Consider the following 6,875-nt stretch of genomic DNA (forward strand, 5'->3'; position numbering starts at 1 on the left):
CCGCCTCGGCGATGCTCCGCCCGCTGCCTACTTCACCGCCGGTCGCCTCCAGCGTCCCCGCCGGCCGCTGCCCGCCCCGACGACGCCGCACCGTCCCGCCGCCTCCCGTCGCCTGTCTGCCTCCGGCGGACCTCGCCTCGCCGCCGGTCCCGTCTCTGGCCGGATCCGGCAAGGGGCCGGCCAGATCCGGCGCCCCGGCCATCCCCGGCCCTCTCCGGCGCCCTCTCTGCCCCGTCTTCGGCGAGCTTGCACCGCCACCTCGGTTCCCGCGCCGTCCCGATCCAGATCTGGAAGAAGGTTGACCCCGATTTTTCCCTAAGTCCTGAATTATTTTGCATTCTGGTGCTAACTTTGACTGCCCATATCTCCATGCATACTGCTCCGTTTTGCGTGCTTTATATATCAGAATGTTCATCATGAGATGCTCGTCATTTTGTTCCATTGTGTCATGCTCGTTTGAGATAATCTTGATGCCCGAATCATTGTTGCAAGAGTGCTATATGATGTTAATCTGCTGAAACTGTTATAACTTGGTGATTTGTCATTTTTGTTGCATTTGATGTGTGCATCCTATGAGTATGAGCTCTACATGTGTTTTGAACTATGTCATGCCATCTTTACAGAGATGCAATCCATGTATTTGTGTGAGTCTTGTAGTGAGTGCATCGAGCTTGTTAAGTAGGGTACTTGCTGTTACTGTTTTGCTAGGCTGAATCTGTTATTTCGTGATGCTATGTAAACCTGCTGCTACAAGTCATTCTAGGCATAATCTGGAGATGTTCACTAAGGATGTTTTGTTATATATGTCATGCTCTATCCATCCACGCCCCAGGTTGCATTTATGGCTTGCTGTAGATTGTTGTTATCTTGCTACAAAGTTGCTAAATAATGTTGATGTCAGCCTGTTAACATGAAGTTCAGTTTGTGCCATGTGTTTTGCTAGTGATCCATGCACCCTATGAACATGATCTTGCCACGCTTAGCTTCATAATCATGTCTTCTTACTGTTGGTTTCCTTGTCATGCCATGTATTGCTCTGTGGTGAGTGGTACAAGCTCACCAACATGCCTACTTATCGTTGTTCCTGCCATGTTTGAATCTGTCATATCATTTGCCATGTTTACATGGGTGCCATCATATCTTCTGATCCTTTCTGGCTCATGGTCAGTAAAGGACTTTTGTTCTACGCATTTACTAGATTCATGACATGCCTTTGTTTGTGATGTTAATTTCCTGTAGCATGTTGTTTGATAGCTCTAAACATTGCAACCTGATGTTATTTCTGTTAAGTCTGAAACTGTTATTATTTGCAATCTTGCCATGTCTTTTTGAGCATGTTCTAGTGATTCCTGGAGATAGCTCAGTGTTCATGTTTTGTTATGCTCTACCTGTAGCTCATGTCCATGCCTTTTTGTTCTTATGTTGAGATGCTGTAGCATATTGTTTTGATGCTTGCTAGATGCCTAATTGCTGTTTTGGACAGCTTGTCCTTTAAACTTGTAGAGTGTATGTGTTGTACCGTTGCTCCAGTTTGAGTGTGCTCTATATGAAACTTGCTTGATTTTGCATGTAGTTTTATATTATCATATTGCATCCTTGTTTTGAGGTGTTTGCTTGATGTTTGTATGCATTTTGCATCAATGCCATGTTTAACTTATTTTGCTCATATCTTCTAGGCCGTAGCTCCAAATTTAATGAACTTTATATGTAACTTGACTAGAATCTCGTGTAGATCGTCTTGGTGCATCTTAACTTGCTGTTTAACAACTTGAACATAAGGTTTATTCAGATCTGGACCAATTTCGAAATTTGCATATGAGGACTTACCGGAATTGTTATATGTTGTTCCCGACCTCATTTAAACTTGCTTTGATATGTTGTTCTTGTATGCATCATCTCTTGCCATGAGTAGCTTCATGTAGCTTTGTCATGCATCATGCTCGTTGTGCATCATGTCTTGTCTATGTGTGGTGTGTTTACCATGTTGTGTGCTTCTTCTCGATAGTTCTCGTTTCGTTGCGATCGTGAGGATTCGTTCGTCTATGCTTGGTTCGTCTTCGTGGCTTCATATTCTTCATGGACTCGTTCTTCTTCCTAGCGGGATTTCAGGCAAGATGACCGCTACCTTGGATCTCATTACTATCATTGCTATGCTAGTTGCTTCGTTCTATCGCTTTGCTGCGCTACCTATCACTTGTTCTTCAAGCCTCCCCAATTTGCCATGTCAGCCTCTAACCTTTTCACCCTTCCTAGTGAACCGTTGCTTGGCTATGTTACCGCTTTGCTCAGCCCCTCTTATAGCGTTGTTAGTTGCAGGTGAAGTTGAAGATTGCTCCATGGTGGACAAGATTATGTTGGGATATCACAATATCTCTTATTTGATTAATGCATCTATATACTTGGTAAAGGGTGGAAGACTCGACCTTATGCCTGGTGTTTTGTTCCACTCTTGCCGCCCTAGTTTCCGTCATACCGGTTTTATGTTCCCGGATTTTGCGTCCCTAACGCGGTTGGGTGATTTATGGGACCCCCTTGACAGTCCGTTTTAATAAAAGTCCTCCAACAAGGCCCAACCTTGGTTTTACCATTTGCCTCACCACCACCTACTTTTCCCTTGGGAGTCGCTCTCTCGAGGGTCATCTTTATTTTAGCCCCACGGGGCCAATGCTTGTCTAAGTGTTGGTCCAAACCAAGTGATGTCCGGCGCCCCCTGGCCAATCAGGGTCTATGCCAACCCGACGTCTTGCTCATTCGGTGTGCCCTGAGAACGAGATATGTGCAGCTCCTATCGGGATTTGTCGGCACAGCGGGCGGTCTTGCTGGTCTTGTTTTACCATTGTCGAAATGTCTTGTAACCGGGATTCCAACCTGATCGGGTCTTCCTGGGAGAAGGAATATCCTTCATTGATCGCGAGAGCTTATCATGGGCTAAGTTAGGACACCCCTGCAGGGTTTAAACTTTCGAGAGCCGTGCCCGTGGCTATGTGGCAGATGGGAATTTATTAATGTCCGGTTGTAGATAACTTGACACCAGATCCGAATTAAAACGCATCAACCGTGTGTGTAGCCGTGATGGTCTCTTTTCGGCGGGGCCCGGGAAGTGAACACGGTTTTGGGTTATGATTGACGTAAGTAGGAGTTCAGGATCACCTCTTGATCATTGCTAGCTTCACGACCGTTCCTTTGCTTCTCTTCTCGCTCTTATTTGCGTATGTTAGCCACCATATCATGCTTAGTCGCTGCTGCAACCTCACCACTTTACCCCTTCCTTTCCCTTTAAGATTTGCTAGTCTTGATACCCATGGTAATGGGATTGCTGAGTCCTCGTGGCTCACAGATTACTACAACACCAGTTGCAGGTGCAGGTTATGCGATGATCATGACGCGAGAGCGATGCTTGCTTGTTTTGGAGTTCTTCTTCTGCTTCTTGTTTGATCAGGGGATAGGTTCCAGGTCGGCAGCCTGGGCTAGCAGGGTGGATGTCGTTTGAGTTTCTGTTTGTGTTTCAACCATAGTCGGATGGTGCTCTTATGTATGATGATGTTGTATTCATGTGGCATTGTATGCCTCTTGTATGTATCCCCATCAATTATGTAACATTGATGTAATGATATCCACCTTGCAAAAGCGTTTCAATATGCGGTTCTATCCTTGGTGGGACCTTCGAGTCTCTTTAGGATAGTATCGCATATTGGGCGTGACAAGTTGGTATCAAAGGCTCGACCGACCCTAGGAGCCCCCTTGATTGATCGTCTAGTTTGGCCGTTGTCGAGTCTAGAAGAAAAACTATTTTCGGAGTCTAGTTATATCGGAGAGTAAGAATTCTTTTTACTCCTCAGTCCCTTCGTCGCTCTGGTGAGGAATCTTGACGTATGTGTTTTGAATTACTCCTCTTCCCTTTCAAACTTTCTTTAGGATCACGCAGTTGGTTTTTTCGGTCGTTGGTTCTCATCTCTTTTCATCCGGTACATTTCTCGTCAAGTCGACTCGAGCCTCTTCATCTTTGCCAAGTTCAATCCTCAGTTGTTTTCTTTTCCCACCTGCCCACCCCTTTTTCATCTTGGAGTCGGAGTCCGTAATCGAGTATCCATCCTACTCGTGCGAAGTCTTTGCTTTCTTTCCTCAATGATTTCAACTAGTGTTTTCTCTTCAAGATATTCGTCGATTTCCCCTTCCAAGTTGCCTTTGTTTTTCCTGCCCTCCCACCCTCTTCTTCCCAGAGCCTGAGTCTGTTTCGAGCATTAATTTCATTCGTGTGGAGCCTCTTCAGTCTTTCGTCAATTGTTTCAACCGGTGGATTCTATTGTTCGACATTCTTCATCTCTTTTTCTTCTCCGGTGGACTCAATTCAAGTTTTTTCGGGTTGATCACATTCTTTTCCTTAGATCAAGTGTTTTCCCTGCTCGTTCGTCTCTCACCATTTTATCCTTCTGGAGTGCTCAGGACATCTCAGGAGATTCGTTTGTGTTCCAATTAATTCAAGGTTGTCACCTCATTCAAATATTTGAATTGTTCCGGTGCATCATCTATCTGTTCAACAATCCTTTCCAAAGGTGTTTTTCTCTTCAGTGGGCCCTAACCCACAGGTCTTTTCCCAGGATCTTACCTGACTCTTCTAATTTCCCGGAGTTATTCTTAAATTCTTTTCAAGTGTGACGTAAGAATGGATTCCATCAGTCACATGTCTTGTCAAGATCGATTTCAAATTATTTCATTGTTGGCTCAACCTCTTTGCTTTTCATTCCCCCGGAGTATCTCAGTAATTTTGGTGGTGTTTCTCGTCGTCATTTGAAGGTTGAAGAAGAGTTTTTCCTCTAAATCTTGTCTATTCTCTCGAAGATTCGTGGTTCTAGCTTCATGTTATCCTCTCGAAGTATCCATTTGTCAGTTATTCTTTTCTCACCTATCCGGAGTATGTCAGGACTTGTTTTTCCATTCCTTTTCACCGGAGGTCATCGTCCCAGAAAAATTCTTCGTCCTCACATTCCAGCTATCGTTCTACATTATCCTGGCACATCTTTCAAGTATACTTTAATCAGCTTGTTATCTCTTCATTCTTTTGCATCTAAATCCCCTCAAGCATATTTGTTCTTCTAATTCTTCCCGGTGATTCATTCTCTTTCATCAGTCATTTCCGAATTCTTACGGTGGTTCGTTCAAGATTCTTTTTCCTTGATTATCATTTTAATTCATTCGTTCTTTCCAATCCTACCGGTGGTTCATGAAGACTTTCTCAAGTTTGTGCTATACCCCCTTAATCCTTTTCAAGATGAATAAGTAGTATGCAAAATCCCTTGCTTGTCATCAATTTAATTTGATGAAGGATAAGCATACAATAAATCTTATTCTTATTTCCCCAAAGTTAGTAATCCTTTCCTTCGGAGTTTGTTCTTGATGAATAAATTTTAGTTCCAAGTGTTCTCCATCTTTTCTTTTCCGGAGTTCAAATCTTCCTCGGGCATTTTGTCGGAACCTCCATCTAAGTCACTGCAAGCTTTAATCTTATTCTTTCTTCCTTCTTTCTATCTCATCATCCTTTTGTCACCGGAGTTCTTCATGGTGGTTCGTCATGATTTAATTCATTCTTCAAGTTTTTCATCAAGATTTTGTTCAAGGAGTTCTAGTATCTTCCTTCTTGCAAATCAAAGTGCAGTTAATTCTCCATATTCTTTTGAAGTGGAGTTTTGCATCTCTTCGTTCTTCTCAGCTATCCAATCATTTTCCGTTTGTGGCCGGTTATCACCTTATGATCTTGAGATGTTACATATAAGACCATAACAAGATTATTCTTTTCGTTGTTGATTTTCTCAACAACTCCGTTTAAATCTTCCTTCTAAAGATGCTTTCAATTTCATTCGTGGCACAAGTTGTCATTTTCTTCTCCGTTCTTTTCATTCAACTCTTTCAATTCTTTCCGGAGGTTCTGTGTCATGTCTTCATCAAGTATCATTCCATCCTCTCAAGTTCGTGTTCTATTCCCCCATGTTTCAGCCGGAGTGCTGCCTAAATTCTTTCAGTCTTATTCGTTTCTTATCTCGTTCTAACTGGAGTGATTTCATAGTCTATCTGATTCCGAGAGCTTTCGATTCTCGTCATTCTCGTCGTTCCTCTCTTCTTCTCGAATGCTCTCGATTCTTTGCTTCTTCTCTTGAGTTCTTGTTTCACCTCATCCATTTTTCCTTCCGTCTCATTCCTAAGATCTCGGGACGAGATCTCTTGTTATTGGAGGAGTGTTGTAACGCCCCGGATTCGATGCGCCAGGTGTCTGCCGGTTATTCGCCGTCATTGCCATGTCATTTTCTTGCATGTTGCATTTTATCATGTCATCATATGCATTGCATTGCAAGCGTGTTTGTCTCATGCATCCGAGTATTTTCCCCTTTGTCCGTTTTGCAATCCGGCACTCCTATGTCCCCCGGCGTCCCCCTTTTGTCTCCTGTTGTGAGCGTGTGTTAAACATTCTCGGAATGGACCGAGTCGTGCCAAGTGGCCTTGGTACACCACCAGTAGACCGCCTATCAAGTTTCGTTCCATTTGGAGGTCGCTTGATGCTCCAATGGTTAACCGGGTAACCGTAAAAGCCTCTTTTGTCTTGCAGCCCAACCACCCCTCCAAAGTGGCCCATAACCCATCCAAACCCCCTCCATGCCCTCGGTCGTTCGATCATGATCGTGTGGGAGAAAACCTCTCCTCATTTGGACTCTCCTAGCTCCCAGAATCTATAAATATGCCCTCCCCGTCCAAATTCACGAATGATTTCCACCCTAACCCTAGCAAACCTCCCTCTGCGCCACCGGACGTGTCCCTCACGAGTCGGACACCCCGCGCCGCCGCCGCCCGGAGAACCAGGGTGCGACACGTGGCAACCGGCCACC

This window comes from Triticum dicoccoides, chromosome 1B, assembly GCF_002162155.2.
Source record: "Triticum dicoccoides isolate Atlit2015 ecotype Zavitan chromosome 1B, WEW_v2.0, whole genome shotgun sequence".
Taxonomy (NCBI): Eukaryota; Viridiplantae; Streptophyta; class Magnoliopsida; order Poales; family Poaceae; genus Triticum; species Triticum dicoccoides.